Below are 23,926 nucleotides of genomic sequence, written 5' to 3' on the forward strand. Positions count from 1 at the left end.
TATTTGAACCAGTATAGCTGTATTAGTCATGGTTCTCTAGAGGGACAGAAGTAACAGGAAAAATGTATGTATAAAGTGAGGTTTATTAAGGAGTGTTGACTCACAGGATCACAAGGTGAAGTCCCACAGTAGACCATCTGCAAACTGAGGAGCAAGGAAACCAGTCTGAGTTGCAAAACCCCAAAATTAGGAAAGCCAACAGTGCAGCCTTCAGTCTGTGGTTGAAGGTCCAAGAGTCCCAAAGTTGAAGAACCTGGAATTCGATGTTTGAGGCAGGATGCATCCAGTATGGGAGAAAGATGGAGGCCGGAAGACTAAGCCAGTCTAGTGCTTCCATGCTCCTCTGTCGGCTTTTATCCTAGCCGTGATGGCAGTTGATTAGATGGTGCCCACCTAGACTGAGGGTGGGTCTGCCTCTCCCAGTCCACTGACTCAAATGTTAATCTCCTTGGCAACAACCTCACAGACACACCCAGGAACAATACTTTGCATCCTTCAGTCCAATCAAGTTGGCACTAAATATTGACCATCACAATAGCCAAAATATTATTTCAAATTATATCTAAAATTAAGAATTCTTAGTGGGGCTTATTACATTCTTTATTTCCATGTTAAATCTTCTAAACCAAGCAAGTATTACACGTTTATAAAACATCTCAATTGGAACTAGACATACTTCAAGTGCTCAATAACCACATGTTACCAATGTCTATTACATTGTCAGCACAGAATAGAGTCATTTCTAAGTACTTTTTAAAAAAAGGCACAAAAGTGTAGTCCAGAATTGTTCAATATAAGTTTCCAGTTTCAGCTTCTAATCCTTTATTAGGCATGTGGCCATAAACACATTTCTTAACTTTTTGAGTTCATATATTTAAAGTACCTAGTAAAGAGTCTGATATGTATTTGGAACTCAGAACATATAGGTTTCTTTTACTTCAAATTCCCTAAAGTTTATGCAGATTATCTTAATTTTAGAGGGTCATCACAAACCTTTTAATAAGATAAAATATATTAATGTTTTGGATGTTGGGCAGAAAAGAGTTAATGTAGCAGATCTGAAAATGTTTTGTTCAGAGGAGTCTGCTTGTGAGATCAGCCTTTGGCTGACTTCTGGGAACTTAGCCTTTCATCTGGTAAATCACTGTGTGTAGACTGTTTGTACCAATGATGAGATTCATGGTAAATAACTGTTTTCCTTCTTAGAATTTGTAATTTTGAACATCCTGATAGAGAGTGCTTGTGTGACCAGCTTAAGAAAATCTCAGGTGCTGAGTCTCTACTGGGTTCCCTAGGAAGAACCATTGCACACATTTTATTGCATTTTTGATTGCCGAAAAAAGGATCACGCTCAATTTGCCCCACTGAGGGAAGAAGAAAGCAAAATGAAACCTGTGAATGGATTTCCACAGACACTCCCTGTCCTGTGTCTTTTTCCCTTGCTAATCCTGTCATAAATTCCTTCTCTGTAATAAGCCTCAGCTGCAAGTCCATCTGGTGAATCATTCAACCTGAGGGTGGTCTTGGGGAACATTTGAAACGTGGAACATTTTAAACTTCAATAAAATATGTTATTAGAAGTCTCTCTAATAAATTTGTTTCCACTTTATTAAATTATGGCTTGAAGAACAGGCAAAATTAAATAAATGAAATACAGTTTCTTTGTAGACAAGTTCAGAAAATGGGGTTGAAGAAGGGCTTCTGGCCAAATTGCCAGGAGCTTCGAGAGCTTGTGCAATAGGACCTCCAGCAGACACTGTGATTTGGTGCAACAGGTTCAAAATTATTTAGGTCCATAGCTAAGAATTAAATCAAATGTTTTCTTCAAAACTCTGATACTAGTTTCATGAAGGTGTATTAAAACAACTGAACTTAGGTCATTATAATAAATTTACATTTATAAGTCTCATAAAAAGTAGCAAATAGCACTGTTTCAGATATAGATAACTGCCTTCAACAAATTGCTGACCCTTGCCATGGTGGGCATTTGTTGATGAAAAATGCCTAAAACTAGAACTATATACATCCTAGTATTCCTTATATCCAAGTAAGATTACATGATGAGTTATTATTAAAACATGAATGGAAATGATGTGTCATTTCTAGGTTGGACTTTTTTTTTTTTTAAAAAAAAGCAGATGTCCTTCCCTACTGCCTCCTGCCCTGTTAGCTGGGTAGAAGCAGAAGAATCCAAGATTGTAAAGGATGATGCAGCAAACAAAATGAAGATCTCCTGCTTTGATTCATATAATAGGATTACAAACTGGCTAGGAACATCTGTATTGGACTATTACAGAAATAACAAACATTAACTGTTTGAAGATTCTAAAATTGTAGGAATATTTATTATAGTAGCTGTTACTCAAATTAATACAGAAAAACCTCAGGATATAGACAAATAACACACTTAAAACTTTACCCATTTACCTCAACATTCAAATACACCTTGACAAACTTTTAGCTCTAGAATGGCCTGTTATTTCCGGACAGACTACTGCATTAACAAGACAATAATGTGGACACTTTTTATGGTGAACATTTTTCAAAAAAGGTGAAATGATGTCCATGTAGTTCAATCCCAGATCAGAGTTGCTTTTACAGAATCCCAAGTAAAAAAGAGATATCCATTTTTTTTGAGATGGAGTCTCACTCCATCACCCATGTGGGAGTGCAGTGGCGCCATCTCTGCTCTCTGCAACCTCTGCCACCAAGGTTCAAGAGATTCTCCGGCCTCAGTCCCAGGCGTAGCTGGGACTACAGGTATGTGCAACCACACCCAGCTAATTTTTGTACTTTTAATAGAGACGGGGTTTCACACTGTTGGCCAGGTTGGTCTCGTACTCCTGACATCAAGTGATCCACCTGCCTCAGCCTCCCAAAGTGCTGGGATTAGAGATGTGAACCACTGTTCCCAGCAGATATATCAAATATTGAAGCCTAATTATTTCCTGAACATTTAAGGAGATCGTATAACAGAGACACGTAGAAATCTTAAACAATCCCCATCTATGTTTTAATTTCTAGATGCTCACTGCCTCTAAAGCCTTGCACTCTCTCATTGTTACCCCAAATAATCTTCCATTCTTGGTGCTCTATAGGTTCCTTCATCCCTCTCAGTTACTAAAATGTGGGCTGCAGTGGGCAGAAATGTGAACTCCATTAGCATTAAAATTTCAAAAGGACATCTGTGAAGCAGAATATACAATGTTAAAACAGATTTTTACGTATGCAATGGATTATATTTTGGTTTCCAATTTAACATTCATCTATTTTTATTTTCATATTTCTACACAGTAATCTTAGTAATTTCTATGTCTCCTCTGAAAAGCTTAAAAAAAAAAACAAAAATACCTCTATCTGTAGATGCCTCAAAATATTTTTTAAAATGATATGTTAAATGTGGCAACATATTTTGTCTTTCTAGGTACAAACCTTTTTTTTTTTTTAAGGTGGAGTTTTGCTACTGTTGCCCAGGCTGGAGTGCAATGGTGCTATCTTGGCTCACTGCAACCTCCTCTTCCCAGGTTCAAGTGATTCTCCTGCCTCAGCCTCCTGGAGTAGCTGGGATTACAGGCTCATGCCACCACGCCTGGCTAATTTTTTTGTATTTTTAGTAGAGACAAGGTTTTTCCATGTTGGTCAGGCAGGTCTCAAACTCTCAACCTCAGGTGATCCGTCTGCCTTGGCCTCCCCAAAGTGCTGGGATCACAGGTGTGAGCCCCCTAGCCCTGCCTAGGTTTATACTTCTTATCTGATACTTCTTACTGGATAAGATTCTGAGCCCAGGAGATTTCTGCAAGGTAAAATCAACTTCAGAAATTTAAATTTTGTTTTCATGTCACTTAATGATGTTTAAAAGAATATCACCAATTGCTAAAAATGTGTGTTTACGGAGACAAAATAGGCTATATTCAGACTAGTTGACTCTTATTTTATGAAAATGTGGATCTATAAAAGCTTCCGAGTGACAATACTAGGATCATGTGAAATTGATTGGTAGCATAGTTTATGCCTTCAAGATCCTTCAAAATCTCTTGTTTTTTTCTCCCAAATTTTCTTCTAAAACCTGAAAATTATATAGGATGGAATGCATAAACATTAAATATTTTCATTTCTATTTGGACAAAAGATAGAAAAATATCTTGAAATTTCTTGAAAATATGTACACTTTTATATTTTTTATATTATAGTAGCTATTATAATACCAAATGGGAAAGCTAACACAGGATAACCCTTTTATAATATCAAAATGAGAAAGATAACACATGAGGTATAGTAGCAAAGATTATGTATTAGAAGATCTTAGCTTTTGGGAGAACTTCTATCATGGAATGCCCAAGATTATGTAATTATAAAAACAATATATCAAAATTATTTTAGAATTTAGATGAAATCTTCAGTGTAAGTTTCTAAATAAAATAAAAATCACCCTACTGTGATTTATATTGCTCTGAATTACACATTTGAATTATTTTTATTTTTAGTGTAGAACCACCCTTCCAGAAGTTTGATAATAATGAATATTAGTCAGTTTTATTCCATTGCATTAGGTTTTCAACTTTAAAAAAAATTATACAGACTGTGCTTCTCTCTTTGTGTAACAGAATCAAATTCTGAATTCCTAAATGAGCGCCTGTCAGGTCAGGCAGAATAATTTGTATTATTTTCCAATTTTTGATCTTTGTTACAGGGATAAATCCAGAAATAATTGGCGAAATACTGTACCATGCGTACCTTGGGGCTCTTCAATGAGTATAATGATTTGGCAGTAATTTATCCAGGAAAATAACAAAAATTACTATGGAGAGGATAACAAGTTTGTAATTTAGCTTATTCTCACAAAAATGACTCTAGATTAAATGTGGAGTGAAGAAGAAATCTAGTTCAATCTTAAGCCCAGGGGTAATACACAGGCTTGGCTTTTGGTCTTGGAAAGCGTTCATTCATTTAAGGGTCAAAACGTTTACTTTTCATTTAGAAAGGAATTTGTAAGTGATGTGTAAAATATTGCGTTTTTGCAAGAAATTTCTTTCGGAATTGCACTGAAATACCCAAGAAAATGCCACACTCCCAAACCAGATTAAAGAGTTAAGTAATGAAGTAGAGTTAGAGCTCAGTACAATACTTGAAGGAGTCAATTGATCAGAAAAGCAGTTCCATCACCGGCAAGAGCTTGGTGGTTTTAGAAAGACCTTTGACTGCCTTGTTACTGTGTGTGAGGGCAAAGCCCAGTTCTTCTACTGCTTTGCCTAAATTTGAGCTTTCTGTTACTTATTTGCTACTTGCTACTTATCTGTGAGCCTAAAACTAGTTCATGGAAAGAGATACTTAATATTGGTTGAATATTTATCTTAAAGAGAAAAAACATTTGAAATAAAAATATTATTTATGTGCAGTCTCATTATCCAGAAAATAATTATATCTAATTTCTGAACATATAATAAAATTCTCCAATAAGATATACTTGATTATCCTCTTTTCATGGTAAAAAGAAATTGCAGATATAAAATTTTTGGAAAAATGCAAACACTGACATCTACTCTTTTTCTTCATCTCACAAAACAAGGACTCTTAAACAGGACTTTTTAAAGTATCTTAGCAAACTTGATTAAAGTTATTGATATTTATAAGTAGGTTAAATGTGCTATTTCCATTATCTTTTAATTTACTTATATTTAAGCTACTTTCCTACTATATTGACCCTGTGTATATACTTTCCTACTATATTGATTCTTTGTCAATTCAGATGACTGAAACTTGGATAGTTCTTAATATTTTTCTATGCAAGGTTGAGCTTAATGCTTTTAGATTTTTTATTAAGCAAGCTGCTTTAGAAGGTTCATTGATATTTTTCAGGAGAAAGCATTTATTGGAGCAAGCAATTAAACATTTTTATGACATGTATTGTTTAACATGGGAGCAGAAGTATTCTAGTATTGTTTAATATAGAAACAGGAAAATATTTGGTATAATATTTGGCACAGGTTCTCAGTCATTGGTTCAAAGTGAAATACCAGCAAGTGATGGAGCTGGAATGAGAATTCAGTACTTGTAACTTTTGCTGTTCAGGATATTAGAAGATAGTCATCAGTATGAGTTAAAACTTTAATAGAAAACATATAGTTCACTCAGCTTTACAAGGCACAGAAAATAAAACAAAACAAAACAAAAAGTTTCTTAGGAAATAATGAAGTCAGTATGTCAGCCTTCAATATAAATAAACTATTTAAAATTGCAATAATTGCTATGAAAATGTATGCTTACGTATTTTAGTGTATGTAATACATAGTGGAAAGAAAACACAGACTATTCACCAATCCAAAGTTTTCATGAAATGGAGAAATATGTCACTCAAAAGCTGTTAATGTGTATTAGTATATTATACATATATCTGTAGGAAGAAAGTAAACACACAAACAATTAACATCCACACATTTATTAGAATCAGTTTTCAAGCTATCATTAAAATACAATTTTTATAACAGTTTATCAACATGCTTCCTTATTTAAATGCATGGTATATTGTCTTACATTGTGCATGACACCCCTGAAACTAATAAGAGACACTGCAGCAGTTACATACTGCTTTCCAAAATCTGTACATTTTCTCATTCTTAAGGGCAAAACATACCGTTGACAAGCACCATATAAACATCACAGCAATTTGAAAACAAGTAAAGGCATGCCATGAAAGCTGGTTTTCAAAAGAAAAGATCTATCAAGAATTCTTGAAAGAAAGAGCTTTATACTGCTTCTGCAAGCCAATTCCATCCCTGCTAATAAATTTTCTTTAGCCAAAGCAGAATTTTTGTTTTACTTTCGTTTGACTGGATTTGTTATTATCAAATTGCAACACCTTTGGTGGTACTGGGGAAAGGAATCTGTTCTTTCATGTTTGCTGAGGGCAACATCATTCAATTCTCTTAAACCAGGCCATGCAATCTCTCTAGAACTAGAAAATATTTAATTTTGTAACTGTATGTTATAATAACATAGCAGTTAATCATATTCAACCTATTTAGCACAGACTTCCAAAGACAAAGTAAAAAATAAGTAAGTAGAGAAGTTGATATTTTAGAACATGATACAATAATAACTAGAATTCTGATGTATAGAGGAATTGCTAAATTAAAAAGGCTAGGTTAGAGCCAAATTATATAATATTTTAAATTCAAACAATTGGGATTAATTTTCAGTAGCAATCAAAGTTATCAACTGGTATCAAAGAGCTATACCACTTAATTCTTTTCTTGTTTACAAAATAAGTTTGTACTGGGACATAGGATTGATTGAAACAGGGAGAATGGGAAGGCAAAGATGGTATGTAGAAACACAGTTATTTATGAAACAAACACGAATAGGAGAGAGAGTTCTGAGGACATTTTGGCCAAGAAAAAAAACAAGTAAGGAAAAGAAAAGACATCAATAAGATAGATACAGGACTTATAATACTAGGAGAATGATGATGTTATTAATTACAATAAAGTAGACAAGATTAAATATTATTACTATAAAATACAGTAAGTTGCTTTAAATGTAAGTATTATCTCACTGATGCAGAGCAGGTAACCTCCAGATTGGAGATTAGTTTGGGAATATTGTTGGCTCCTCCCTGGAAATAATTCAAGGATGAGTTAGTGGTGAGAGAAAGCAACTTTTATTGAACCAGAGCTGCTTCATGCAGAGCAGGGCTAACGCATAAGAGGTGTGCTCAGAGTTGGTGCTGTGGGCTGCTAGCTAGCTGGATTTATACCCACTTTTAATTATATGCTAATTAAATGGTCAGTTATTCAGAACCTTTTGGAAAAAAGGTAGGGAGTTTCTGGAACCATAAAAGGTAATTTCTAAGCCATTACTATGGTGTGCTGCCATGGCATTTGGAAATGGTCATGGCACTGGTGAGAGTGTCTTTATGCTAACAAGCAATTAGAGCAACTAGAGGTCACTTTCTTTTTTTTTTTTTTTTTTTTAACTTTTATTGTAAGTTTAGGGGTACATGTGTTTGTTACTTAGGTAAACTTGTGTCATAGGGGTTTGTTGTACAGATTTTTTCAATACCTAATTATTAATCTTAGTATACATTCATTATTTTTTGGATTCTCTCTCTCCTCCTGCCCCACAAACCTATGATAGGCCCCAGTGTGTGTTGTTCCCCAGTGAAGGTCACTTTCATTGCCATCTGCTGGATTTGCCTGACTTCAACACTGCATCCTTTTTTAACCTGATCCTGTTCCAGCCAGAAGGGTCACAACAGGAAAATTAAATCCCGCCAATCCCGACCTTATCACCATTTTGTATCTGAGAAATGCCCAGTATGTAGTCAGAAATACAAACTCCATTACTTATTTATACAGTACAGGAAAGTTATATAAAATATTGATTTAATTAATCAGTTTTTTCTTTTGTTCTGTCAGCAATCAATGTTCAATAAAGAAGCAAAACATCCATAAGACATTTTCAAAAATAAAGAAAAAAGAGACCTACGAAAAATGACAAGTCACATGAAAATATGCAAAAAATGTATAGGCATGTTTTTTCAATTATTTTTCTAGTTCACTGATCCCATGTCTCCCACCTGGTTAATTTAAGGCCATCATATATTCTGGAAAATAATATTTTTTATAATCCACTGGAAAACTGCATGAACAATCTAAAATTATTACCAAAGTAATTATTATAACAATGTTATCATTTAAATTTGAAGGCTATCCTACTCATCTTTACCACTCTGGCAAATTGAGGGGTTGACCCAAGCTGTGGCGTAAAATTGTGGTTCTTCATTTTTAAATCAAAAACTCCTCTGAGACTTTTTGGAGTTTTGCCCAAGGAAAATATACATGCAACATTTTTGCATCAGCCTTCCACATTATTTGTACATTTCCTGAAGTGTATTATGAACACCAGTTTTAGAATCCCTGAGACAATGTGTGGAGTCTTATGCAAACCTGATTTTCTTTGAAGATCTAATTGCTACGCAGTTTCAACACCCTGCTCATTTCTCTCCCACTCATCTCCACACAGCTTTAAATTATCAAAACCTTGGAAATGTTTAGAATCTTGCATTTGAAACAAAATTTATATTTTGAATTTCCCACTCACTCTTTGTCTAATATTCACATATACAAGGAGTTTTGAGTACTTGACTTCAAAAAATAACTACCGTTCAATTATTTTACATATCTGCTAATAAAGAGAATTATAGTTGGGTCAACCAGTGATAAGGTATCAAAATTACTTTTTCAGTATATTACAAGTCTTTCAACTTATTCCATGATATTTCCAACCATTAATCCTCCATGCCTGGAATCTGTCTGAGCTCTTGGTTTACTTTCATTTAAATAATTGCCGCTTGCTCTTTATTTTTATACTCAGTTTTTCACTATAACTGCCTGTTTTCAAATTCAAATCCATGCTTTTAAGGTAAATATATATTTAATTAGCTATTTATCCATTTTTTAAATTTTTCAATTAATTGAAATGTTAACCTTTATTTGAAAATAACCTTGCCCTGATTATACCAAAAAATATAACTTTTCACTTTCTAAAATTGAAGTATTTTTGCCTGAGTTTCATTTCCACAAACATGACCACCTTAAACACATGATTCTACTTTCCTCTTCTAATTTACTTCTATTTTCAGATAAGTACATTTTACACTTAAAACAGAAACATTTAACAAGAAAAAAATTAAATTATCCACACTAAGTAATAATTGCGTTTAATTTTATGCCCCTTCTTAATTGTCTTGTAGCCACTTGACGATGAAAAGGTCAAGTTTGAAGTTCAATCTTTTCTTGACATGCTGCTCTGGGAGTAGATTTCCCACCTTGGTAGGAAGTGCAACTGAGTTAACTGTAATTTCTCAGTATTTTATTTATGCTCCAGTTTTCCCCATTCACTTCAATATAGTTTTAAGTCTTATCTTCATTTCTAATACAGCCATTGCCCCTTTGTATGCTATAGCTGTCTGATTTCTTTATTTCTCAGGACGTGCAAAACTGCAAATCTTTAATTGCACCTTATGTTTCCACTATACCTGCACCAATATTTTAACGCAAAACTATACTAAAGAACTTTTTGAGCCATCATTAGGTCGTCACACACTGCCATATAACATATTTCCTTCTGCAGTAATTGAGATAAATAGAGTACCAATACTCATATTTGCAATATTATCTCTATATCAAACTGGTTACATGTGAGCAACAAATGTTTGCACCTGTCTTCCCACAGACTGTGGGATGAATTTTTCATACTCTAACGACTGAGTTTTGAGACTTCATCTTCCCCACAATTTCCAAGTTATTTCAGATATTCAGTTGGAACCAGAGAATTCTCTATATAGAAGATAACAAGGTTATTTTTCTCTGAGCTTGGATCAGGTCATCGTCAATGGCCTGAACAAGAAGTGTCTAATTTAATGCCTGAAACAGAGTAGCTAACTGTTGCTATGGCTCATTGTCACAGAAGTCTGGAGACATAAAGCAAATGATAAACTGAAATATATCAGTCATAAATTCTCATGATTAAAGGAACAGGGCCAGAAAAAAATTTAAAATAATAATAATAATAATAAATAAAAATAAAAAAGGAGAAATTCTCACTTGCTTATACCATTGCTGTAAGGTCAATTAAATTGTGTAAAAATTATGCTACTATAAAGCAAATTGTTGACCATGCTAATTTAATAAGAAGATCATATACTAAACAACATTCTTTTAAATTTTAGATAAAAATCAACGAAAATCAGAGTAACAACTCCAAAGTTGTAATATCTAATATGGTAAGCATTAGTCACATGTGTCTGTTCAGCTATAAAATCTAAATTAATTAAAAGCAAATAAGATTTAAAAATCAAATCTTCAACTGAACTTGATATATTTCATGTATTCAACAGAGACATACATTTTCATCATCACAGAAATTTTTATTGGACAGTGCTGATAAAGGATGAAGAATTACACTCCAACTTAAATTTTACTTTACATTACAAAGTAATTTTTCTCTTTTACGTGCATGGAAGTCAGCATAAATGCCTTTGCGTGGTCAAAGACCAAGACAGTGATTCATTTAGATAAACAAACTCAGCTAGTTTTACACCAATAAATGATCACGTTTATGTGTGTCAGTCATAACACGTGTGGGCACATGTAGGAGAGTGGTCCCATAAGATTACAATGCTGCATTTTTACTGTGTCTTTTTTACTTTTATATATGCTTAGATACACAACACTGTATTACAATTACTGACAGTATTCAATACAGTAGCATGTGCAGGTTTACAGTTAATGAGCAATAGGTTACACCATATAGCCAAGGTGTGTAGTAAGGAACACCGTCTAGGTTTGTGGAAGTACATTCCATGCTGTTTACACAACAAAATCACCTGACACGTTTCTTAGAATATTTCCACATTATTAAGTGTATTGGATTTAGCAATGAAAAATCACGGTTTCAGAGCACTCCTGCAAAAATCCCCATGTCCAAAATTGTAAGTTGTGAACTTTATCTTTCCTTTTTAAAAGCATGGAGAAAAAAATAACACACGGAATGCCAACATCAAATTGGCATGTTCATACTTTATTTATTTATTTAAAAAGGAGTCTCACTCTGTCGCCCAGGTTGGAGTGCAATGGCATGATCTCGACTCACTGCAACCTCTGCCTCATGGGTTTAAGCGATTCTCCTGCCTCAGCCTCCTGAGTAGCTGGGATTACAAGCCTCCACTACCACGCTTGGCTAATTTTTGTATTTGTAGTACAGACAGGGTTTCACCACGTTGCTCAGGCTGGTCTCGAATTCCTTTCCTCGATCCGCCCCCTTCGGCCTGCCAAAGTGCTGGGATTACAAGTGTGAGCCACCGTGCCCGACCACATTAATATTTTTATAACTACTATTAGAAGTGTAAGTACTTTGTTCTGCCACAGTTCTTTGTGGAAATAGAAAGAAAGAAATTGCACTTTTTAGTTTCATGTTTTTTAAATCAATGCAGGTTCACATTTAAATTCGGAAACATTATTTTAAATCTTAGCTATCTCTCAGAGACTATAAATCACAGAGTTTAGTTTTCAAATCTTCAGGAAAAAATTTATCAAATCACCAAAAATAGAATAGAAAACCATATCTATAAAAGGCAGTATTTGAAAAGTGAACATTTAAGACTGAACTAAAGAAATATTCTATCACTTTCCACAAAAATAAAAAAAAAGAAAATCAATCTGTTTTTATATTACTACCAATATTGTACGCATATATACACATATACACACATATACAATGCTTGTACATACATATAATTTAATAAACTATTATAATTTTGAATTATTCAGTGGAGTATAAAACTGAGTTTCCTTCTCTAAACCAGGTTTTCATTAAAATGCAACAAGTAACTGTTAAGATCCATACATTTGCATTATTTGTGACAGATAATTGTTCTTTCTGTGTATAATAAAAAGATTGTATTTTTACTGATACATAATAGTATACATGTATGGGGTACGTGTGATATTTCAACACATGCACACAATATGTATTGATCAAATCAGGGTATTTAGCACAGTAAGGTGACTACAGAAAACAATAACTTATTGTATATTTCAAAATATTCAGAAAAGAAGATTTGAAATATTCCTAACAAAATTGAAATAAAAATTTTCAGAAATTGTAGTATGGTTGATTTGCTTCTTGCTTTTTTGTTTTTGGCTTCCTTTACTTTTAAATACCTAAATATCAAATTATAATAGCCTGGAACAAAAATAACAATTACAAACAATATAAAAATAGCACATCTGTCCAGGTGCGGTGGTTCACACCTGTAATCCCAGCACTTTGGGAGGCCTACATGGGTCAATCACTTGAGACCACAAGTTAGAGACCAGCCTGGCCAGCATGGTGAAACCCTGTCTCTACTAAAACTACAAAAATTAGCAGAGTGCCCTGGTGCACAGCTACTACTCAGTGGTCCCAGTTACTCGGTGGCTGAGACAGGAGAATTACTTGAACCCAGGAGGCAAAGGCTGCAGTGAGCCAAGATCCTCTACTGCACTCTAGCTTGGACTACAGAATGAGACTCTGACTCAAAAAGAAGAATAAACATAAAAGCACATCTGTAGAAGCTTTATTGATATTATTTTATTTTATGTAATTAAATTCACCATCTTTTTTAACAATTATAATCATTCTATATACATATAATGATAAATTTAAGTGATGAAGGTATCAAATTAGAGCACTTAATTGAAAATCAATAACAATAGACATGATTTTCATTAAACATTATTGCTAGATACTAATATATGATGATAAATTTGTGAAAGAGTTCCAGTGTGAATTTTTATAAAATATATAATGTATCATTATTTACTTTGAAAACTACCCAGTTTCGTGAGTGTTAAAATTACTTTTCAAGCAACAGCATCTCTTTCACTTAAAATTTAGTAATTCAACTGTTTTTTGTCTCATTCATGAACATAATTATTTGCGATTTAAAAACCTAATTATGGCCCATTCTTTGTAATGTTCTAATTTAATGCATTTAAATACATATTTTAATAAATAGCCTTTTATTTTGATTTTCAAATTGAGTAACTATTAGAGGTTAATATTTTTAACTCTGAAAACTTAGATTAGCGATGTGTAGCTCACAAAACAAATGATCATAAGTGAAAATACAAAAGCCTTCTTTTGTGCTGGATATGACGCAATGAAATGCATATTCATTATATATAAATAACATCAATGGTTTCTATTTCTGTAGACAATTTACATCCTAATTATTTGCTGAAGTGTTATTTATCCTCAAAAGATGGATGAGTACTTCCATTTATTTTTTAACACTCAATATCATTTTAATTATTGGGAAATACTAAAAATCTTCTTAAAAATTAATATATACATTAAGTTGAACTGTTAATTGAATAATCTTGAGTTTTCTAAAATATTATAGTTGTCAAAAGTCACAAAATGCCAGTTTATTGTCTCCTTTAATGTATCCATAATTTATTTAATATTTGTAGTAATGTTTTAACTAAAGGATACATGCAAAATTTTGATTCTTTGCAGTTATTCAGGAAATAAAATAAGTTTTTTTTTTATGTAAAGTATACCCGGTAAGAGTCTTAACTTGTGGAATAAAGCATGCTATTTTGTGTATATTTTTCTGATTTTTATTCACTCAATTCAATGATGACATATCATATTCAACAGTTTGCAAAAGTGGTCCATCTTTTCAGTATATGAAATTATTTACACTGAAGCTTACAAAGTAATTGTAAAATCTGCATCTTTTGTATCATATGAGGTATTTGGGAGAAGTGTATATGATAAATGATAAATACTGAAATAAATGTGTGATAAATACTGAAATAAATACATTAAAACTTAGAATACAGCAATTTTAATGTTTAGTCCAATAAAAGTATATATCAGATAAAAGCAGGAGTCTGAGTTGTTTCTAAATCGTAAAGTTTAATAGACTAACAAGGCTGTCATTAATTGAGGGCGTGTTATGAATTGTTCCAAGAAGTTTATCTGCATTAATTTGTAGTGAGTCTTATTGCTTATTTTGCAGAAAGAATACCAAGCCAACAAAAGTTTTAATACCTTGTCAAAAGTCAGACTGCAAGTAAGTGGCATGTCAGAGAATTTAGAAAGTCTAACCCAAGGGACCAAATTTACAATTACTGCAAATACTGACTCTTAACAGAGATTTTGGCACCTGTACAGTTGTTTTACAATCAACATAAATTAATTCATCTGTTCTCTTTGTCAAAAGTCAAGAATCACTCCCACTGGGAAAATGTGGCATAGGAGATAAAGAAGGGAAATTTCAAGTGGAAAAGATTCAGATATGGAATTTCATAATATAACTTATACATATATTCTATTTTTTAAAGGGACTCATAAATTTTGGAAAACTCAAAAATTAGCTTTATTAAGTTAAGAGAACAGGGTTCTCACTATTGTTCCTCACCATTCTCTTTCTTCCAAGATGTGACATATCTGATCACTCTTGTTAGCAGACATTGATCTGCTATAAAACATATATTTCCTGATGTCTGATGTGGAAATGTGATGAGAATGTACTTATATGCTCCCTTGAGCTTATATAAAATGGAAGCAGAAATGACATAAAATTTCTTTGTGGAAACATTAACAGCCAGTGTGCAATTAGCAACCTTCCCTTCTGTCTGCTATGATCATAGAAACATGTTTCAAGATGAAGGTGAGGATTGTATTGGTCTGGGTACCAACTGATGGCAATGAACTGAGCCCACCTGACATCTTCCATAGGACACATACTGAGAAATAAAGCTATATTCTAAAAAACCATTGAGATTTAAGGTTTGTTTGTCACTGCAGCATAACTCAGCCTATCCTAAATGATACACTCTCAAATCTCCAGATACACTCTCAAATCTTCTCACAGGGTATCCAGGAAATAAATGTCTATTTATGCAAAAATGGGGTCATAAAACTGTGAGGCAATTTTTTATTATCAATAAACCTGAAATGAATTTCACAATAAATACCAGAGTCATCTTTTTCCAAAAATTAACTTGGAAAGTGGATTCAGAAATTGCCACAAAAACAATAAAATCATTTTAAAAATTAACCCTGTATTTTCATTGTTGAAAATATCCATGGATTGTCCATGGGCATAATTCATGATGCATCTGTTTAATCAGAAATACATAAATCGAATATCCCAAAGTTAAGAAGGCAAAAGCATGCTATCTTCCATCAGCAATGATTCCATATTACAGATCTCTTTTCCTTAATCCTGAGTGAACTTGAAGTGAGAAATGACAGTCTTTCATTGTTAGTTAAAACAGTGTCTTCTTTTAAGAATAGCTACCAGTTTCCCCGTTTGGGTAATGTTATATTGACCGGAAAGACAAAGAGTCAAAGAGGCGGAGTTGTCTTCTAAATAAAGTACAATAAGGAGCAAAGAAGTGTGGTCTGGTTATGTATTTATTACCAGATGTCATTATGCTGTCAACATGATTGTTTTTGTTTTGTTTTGTTTTTTGATGTTGCTGCTTTTCTTCAATAATGAAAAAGTTACTATAATGAAAACTTAGCTGTCAGAACTTATTTTTAAAATAGGAACATCCAAAATGGGACACTGCATTTTATTAAGAGGTTTAGGGTCAAAAGTGAAGTTACATGTTAATTAATTAGCTTTTTCAACATATTCTCTGTAGAATTCTATTAAAAGTGACATGGGAGGGGGGCAGGGAAGTGCTGGGTAGAGAAGCGCAGGGTCTCTGGCAGTGAGTGCTCCACTCTCAAACCTATGCCTGCATACATAAGTGAGAACAGGCACCCCTTTTTCCACAACCAAATGTTGCATTTTCCAAGACCACTCTGGCCCTCCACACCCCTAACCTGTGCCCGTATAAACACAAGACGTCGCACACACACAAGTGGCTGAACATCGAGAGGAGCAGAGAAACAGAGTGGCAGAGAGCCGCGGAGAGCAACCGAGTGGTACACCAGAGAAGGAGGAAAGAGGCATCTGAACGTCCAGAGAAGTTCAGGGGAAGATTACATCCCGCGCCCCTCCAACTTCTGGCTCCCTGTCCTTCTCACCGAGAGCCATCTCCACCACTCAATAAAACCTTGCACTCAGCCTTCGAGTCCGCGTGTGATCTTATTCTTCCGGCACACTGGGCAAAAGCTCGGGACACAGAAAGCTGTCACACTGGCCCTCTGCCCTTGAAATAAGGCAGAAGGTCCATTGAGTTGGCTAACACTCAAGCCATCTGCAGACGGCAAAGCTGAAAGAGCTTGGTAGCACTGGGGTTGCAGGCACCCACCCCTAGACACTACCACTGGGCTGAGGGCCCACAGCACTTGCCCCACCCTCTGCACCTGTCCATCTGCATGCTCCCCCTCCCTCAAGGGGTTTGAGAAGTGGGGTGACCCAAACAAGCAAGCCACACCCCTGTCGCATATCCTGCAAGGGGAATCAGGGAACTCTCCTGTTTCAGCTGGGGCCTTGTTCGGGGTGTTCCTCAGAAGGTGAGTATAGATGTGAAACTGTAGGATCTGCCTCTTTTCCAAGACCCTGCCACCTCTCTCTCTTTCCTGTGGGTAAAAGACTCTGTTTCCCTTCACGGGGGTCTAACCGCCCCATGGGACCAGAGTGAAAACCTGGGGAAACCAAAGGCATCTCTTGCTGGAAGGCCCCAAGACTGAACCCCATCCCCGACCTCCCTAAGGGGCACTGGTCGAGACTCCCAGACCTCACTCCATGTCTTTTCTTCTCTCGGGGTTTGAAATGGCTCCTATCTCTACCTTTACATTGTTAAGAGTTTTGCTACAGGCTGTGGCTATAATATTAAAAAGAATGATGGCTTTGGCTCAGCTATCAAAGATGTAAATCAGAACAATGTGGTTTCTGTTTTTTTCTCAGAGGTGCCATCCCCACCTCCACCCCAACAGATGCAGGCTCTAGCTCGCAGCACACGCCCCTCTGCCGCCCTTCCCCTCTCAGCTTGGGCACCTGAGCATGTCCACAGCATGCAAAGGCAGCACTCAACAGCCATGAGGGGCAGGAACAAACCCTCGCTACTGCCAGGACCCACAGCAGGGTCAGATGGGTGGCACTTCCCGCCCACCACGACAGTGAAACTCTACCTCCTCTGGCCAAGGAGTTCAGCCCAGCCCGAACGGGGCGGGGTCGGGAGGTGGAGGGAAGAATACAAGGATGTAAGGGACCCATTTACTGTGAGCAAGGGGTCCTTCCCCTAGAACCTTCCCCTTTCACCATTACATTGTTTTCTCTCTGTTTTTCCTTTTCTAAGTGAGAGGGTTTCGCTCCCGGGCACTCAGGCTTGATAGGGAAGTTCATGGAGGAGCGACCCCTGCTGGCTGATAACTGCAAATTTGGCAGGTCCCTTTTGACACAATCTAAACAGATACAAACAACCCCTTGAAATACTTTTAATTCCCAAACTCAATTCCAAGCTTTAGGCTGAGGCCCTAAAGAAGAAAACCAGATCTGAGAAATCCAAAGCCAGGCAACAGGCACAGTGTAAATGTGCAGGACCAATTCCTGCCAACTACAGTCCCAACCCCATGGAAGGAGGTCACGCTCCCTGGTATGAATCAGACCCAGGGAACTCAAAGGCAGGGGAGGATGGAGGCGTAGGTGAGTGCGGATAACTCCCATTCTCTAAGCCTTCTCTGCTTCCTGGGAAGATGCGACATCGGCACTCATGATTGGTGCTGCCAAGGTTGCCAGGACTCAGGGATAAAAAGATGGAAGGGAAAGGGAGAAGGCTTGCCTTCTCCCTCCATAACACTCCAAGTTTTCACTGAAAGAGGGAAGGGAAATTTCCTGTCTTTCAGAATAAGCAACTGTCTTCACCATCCCCAGCTTATACTCCTCTGGAGCATATCCTGAACCATGGGGACCGCTTTTACTCTCAGAATCTGAAGGAAAAATGCCTTATAGCTGTCTGCACAAAGGTTTGGCTAAATTATGAAGGACTTGGTTGGCCTCAGGAAGGAACCGTTCGTTTTGATAACATCTAGCAGTTGGAAATTTTCTGTAGGTATGAGGACAGATGGACTGCGGCTCCATACGTACAGGCTTTCTATACCTTTCAAGGCAATCCAGACCTTCGCCAACAGGGTAAGATTGATCCAGCAATCCTGCTTATTATCTCAGGGAAAGCTGCAAGAGGCAAGACCAGGGAACTAAAGATATGAGTCCCAGAGGCACCCCAGCAGAGAACCCAGCTCCATCCAGCTCTGCTTCTCAGGATCCACTCCCACCTCTCTATCCAGCTTCAGCCTCTCACTTGCCCCCTCCTAGAAATCCTTGCCATAGACAAGCCCCAGTCTCACTCTTGCCCCTCCAACAAATGCCTGGTGAATTTGGGCCCAGAGAGTTCCAGGTTCCCTTCACTCCACATGACTTAAAGCAAATTAAGGGGGATCTTAGCAAGTTTTCAGATGATCCTGACAGATTTATAGAGGTTTTCCAGAATTTCACCCAAATATTTGAACTCTCCTGGAGAGACATTATGTTACTTTTGAATCAGATCCTGATGGACACTGAGAAACAGGCCACTGTACAAGCAGCAGAGAGATTTGAGGATGAGCTTTGTATCACATATAGTGTCAGGGAAGGGCGCAAATATTATCCAACTGGACGAGAAACAGTATCAGTGAATGACTTTAAATGGGATCCCAGTGACACGATGGGAGATTGAAAGAGATGACACTTTCAGATGTACATATGGAGAGCTTACATAGGACCAAGATCAAGCCTCTCATTGTACTAAATTATCCACAATGGACCAGGGATTTGATGAAAATCCCACTGCCTTCTTGGAAAGGCTGAGAGAGAATTTGGTAAAGTACACCTCTCTATCCCCTGAATCAGTTGAGGAACAACTACTCCTAAAGGATAAATTTATTACTCATGCAGGCCCTGATATCACAAGGAAGCTGCAGAAACAGGCCCAGACAATACTTTACAGAACATCCTTAAAGTGGCCACCTTGGTCTTTTACAGTAGGTCACTGGAATAGAGTCTTGGATTCATTATACCCAAGTAAAGGCCTAAGAAGCTGATGGAGTCACCTCTGTCAACACAGAAGAGCACCCAAAGTACCAATGTGAAGAGATCAGGGATCTCAAGCTAAAAATCACAAAAGATAAATGTTAATAAGCTTTGATGGATATCCTCTTTATAGTCTTGTCTATGCTTGCTGTTCTTGCCTTTGTTCTGTTATATACCATGGGACACAAAAGTGTTTTGGGAATAATTAATATACTTTACTTCTTATTTCTGTAATCTTTGCCACTAAATTCTTTCCATGTATAATATACACATTTAACCCATACATACTTAACGTTATAAAACTTGTTTTCTTCTCTCACACTAAAGGCCATCAAACTCCAAACAGGCAGGCAACTGAAGCCTCAGATGATGGTTCCCCTTTGCCAAGAACCCTTAGGCAGACCTCTGGGAGGAATCTGACTGCCATTTTCTCCAAAAACAATGCCCTCTGTCAGCAGGAAGTAGCTAAGACTGGTCATCTTTCATATTCTAATGGCAGTTAGATGTGCATCTTCAGCAGGGGGAAATGATATGAGAAGGGGCAGGGAAGTACTGGGTAGAAAAAGGCAGGATCCCTGTCAAGGCCTCCCTCCTTGGGCCTGTGCCTGCAGACCTGAGAACAGGCACTCTTGTTTTCATGCCCAAATGTTGAATTTTCCAAGACCACTCTGGCTTGCCTGCCAGAACCTGTGTCCTGTGCCCATATAAACCCAAGACTTTAGTGGTCACACCGACAAGCGGTTGAACATTGAGAGTTACAGAGGAACAGAGTACAGAGAGAAGCAGGACGGCTCAGCAGAGAAGGAGGAAGGATGTGTCTGAACATTGACAGGAGTTCAAGGGAAGACTATCTGCCCCATCCCTTCACCTTCTGGTTCCCCATCCACCTTGCTGAGAGCTGCCTCCACCACTTAATAAAATCTAGCACTCATCCTTCAAGCTCACGTGTGATCTGTTTCTTCCTGGACACTGGGCAAGAGCTCGGGATACAGAAAGCTGTCACACTGGCCGTCTGCTCTTGTGATAAGGCAAAGGGTCATTGAGCTGATTAACACTTCAGATGGCAAAGCTAAAAGAGCTTTGTAACTCTGGGTTTGCAGGCATCCATCCCCAGACACTACTGCAGGGCTGAGCACTGAGTGTTCAAAGCACTTGCTCTGGCCGCTGCACCTGCCCATCTGCATGCTCTGCCTCTCTCAAGGGGTTTGAGCGGTGGGGCAACCGAACAGGTGAGCCTCATCCGTATCCCACGTCCTGTGAGGGGAATCAGAGAACTCTCCTGTTTCCGAAGTAGAGATTTCATTTCCATGCTAGCTTAAAAAATCTGCACAGTCTACACAAAATACAATTACACATGTATTTATGCTTTGTAATCTAAATCTAATTGGTCTGAAGTTAGACTAATAATTATTTCTAATGTTTCAATTTTGATGTTTTCTGTACTGATAAAAGAGCACATTTATAAAGTTATTTTCAAAATATTTCACTATGTTTTTTATCTTATTTCTATGTGAAAATACATTCAGAGTCTTAACTTGTGCAACAAAGCTGTATATTGACTCCATCCAGTATCATTTAGGAGATTTCCTGATGATTTTTACTGCATGGAAATATTGAAAGGGCAAAAGCTAGGTAAGATGACTGAGGCAAGAATTCTGGGCATCAACATTTCAAATCTTTCATATTCTTTCACAATATACCTGAAAATTAATTAAAGAGAAAGGTTTGTCTGTCAACTTTTTGTCTGTTTGTTTATCTGGAATTGGGAAGTAAATGGCAATTTCTCACGATATTCATGAAGTTTAAACTAATTAATTTCAAGGTATTTTGATTTTCCAGTGCCTAGTAATAGAAACATAAAAATGTATGTCTATTTATTTATTTGGGTCTACTCCAGAAATCACTAACCTATTTTTAAAAGAGCTCATGCAGGGGAGATTCTTATTTACTAACTTGAGAAATGAGTAGACTCTGTAACAGGAAAGATACAAAAATTTTACAATAATCATGGTTGTTTAAAAAGTAATCTTTGTCCTTTAAGGATATCTTGAAGCTACCTTACCCAGAATGACAGCTGGATGACTGATACTTTAAATTTTTAACTGGTGGTCCATATTTGCTTCATATGAATCAAAATGTTGCATATGTTGGCTACTTATAGTTGAAACCATTTGCAGTCCAGTACTTTGGTTATATATCTGTATAATCATATATATGGTTAATACGATATATAATGTATATATGATTATTCATCTATAACCATATATAGTATATATGGTTATATATGTAATATAACCAAAGTACAGGACTAAAAACAGTTTGATATATGATATATATATATAACCAAAGTACATATATATGTGTGTATATATGTTTGTGAGTATATGTGTATATATGTGTGTGTGTATATATGTATATATGTACTTTGGTTATATATAATATATACATAAAAAAGCTTTATTTAACCTGAATACTACACTGCTATGTATAATAATGGTTATATAAAAATATCAGATGCATTTTTTTAAACTTAGTAGTTAAAAAAAAAAAAAAACTTTCAGGAAAATGTTCCTTTTTTGGAGGTTATTAAGTGTCCATACACTGAATATTACTTGGCAACACCAGATTTTCTCATTTATATAACAAAGTAAAATTATTTGATTTTTTTCTTTTAATAGCACTATACTTTGAGGACCATGTTGTATTTCTAACCTCATAAAGTTTTCCTAGGATAGATACAGTTACGTTTCATCATTTGAGTTGTAACTTATTCTTTATGAAGATGGCATGAAGCTCTTTTTGAAGTGTCATGATAATCTATTGAGATATGCTTAAATTAAATATAATGGGCTTCACCAATTTTTTTAGGAACTAAGTTTTGTAATGTCAACCAATAAAAAAAGTATTTCTTTTATCTGCATACTTTAATATACAGAAACAATCTCGCATACATAAATTATGAATGACGGGAGTGTGAATAATCCTGTTTAAGAAATCTCCTTATAGTCTGAGTGCACTAATTCTCTGTGTTGTCCTATACAAATAATTCACATTCTTAAATCAAGCACCAGATTCCATAGCAAGTAAACTATTCTCAATTGCTGTGTAAATGTTACATACATTTTAGGGCCTTAGGATCTCATATTATATAGCAAAATGAAATAATTTATTTCACTTGAATAAATATTTTACTCCATAGTTCAGGTTGTATCTTAGAAAACTATGTCTAAAATTTTTATTTGCTTTTTCCTTTGATTTTCATTTCCCACCTGAAGAGTTAAAGGTCTCGGTTTCACTGTTCTTCAATATTACCATGATGAATGACTTGTCCACTGAATGAAAGAAATACAGAAGAGGATGGCCTAGAATAAATAATACTATAGTCTCCACCTCGAGGTTTTGTTGTTTCAGCCTCTGAATTTGTTTTCCCTATTTTTTAAATATCTTAATTCATGAAATTCCTCATTTTGAAAACATTTACAATGTTATTCTTATTTCATTATATTTAACCTTTTGCACATATTATTTCTTTGGTTTCATTAAAGTTAGAAAACATCAAATTTGTATATTGAATATTCAAGAAGAATAATGTTTAACAGTTTATCTGTTCTCTGATATGTCTCTCTCAATTCTCTGAATCTTTTCTACCTATTCTTTGCTTCCTTTTCTCATGGAATGTTCAATATAGCAGGAAGAGTAGAAATATGAAATTATAGAAAAACAAAGGTTATAAAAATGTTTTTTATTTCTAATTCATTTTTAAATAAACTAAAAAGGCATAATCATAATTGTTAAAACAATAACAAAACTCCTAAATGAAATCAGAAGATAATATTTTTCAACTTCATAGTATTAGAAAAAAAGATACATGAACATAAATACAATCAACCTGTAAATTACATGTTTATGGTCTTCAACAGATTATATCAAAATAGAAAAATAGATATTAATTTGATATTTGTTTAGGTATTTACTTTACATGACAGGGATATTCACTTATACTTCCTGTTAAGAAAAATTAATGTCAAAGAATTGTAAATGGGCAGCGAAGATTACTGCATCTATTAAGTAGCTTCTGGGGATTGGTCATTGGATATTTTGGGCATTTTTAAATACTATGGAGGTGTGTGCCTTTGATTTTGATTCATTAGGCCATTTTACCATTCTGTAGAATAGGAAATTAATTTACAGAAAACTACTAGCAATGCAAATGTTTCATCTGTAGGAATGCAAATGAATTTTGTCTAGTAGAGAAAACAAACTTTGGAATGTCATATTCTCATTCAAATTGTTTTTAACTCCTTAATGTTTCCCTCACATACACACACACATACAAAATGGGTTTCA

The sequence above is a fragment of the Piliocolobus tephrosceles genome, chromosome X (genome assembly GCF_002776525.5).
Source record: "Piliocolobus tephrosceles isolate RC106 chromosome X, ASM277652v3, whole genome shotgun sequence".
NCBI classification, from domain to species: domain Eukaryota; kingdom Metazoa; phylum Chordata; class Mammalia; order Primates; family Cercopithecidae; genus Piliocolobus; species Piliocolobus tephrosceles.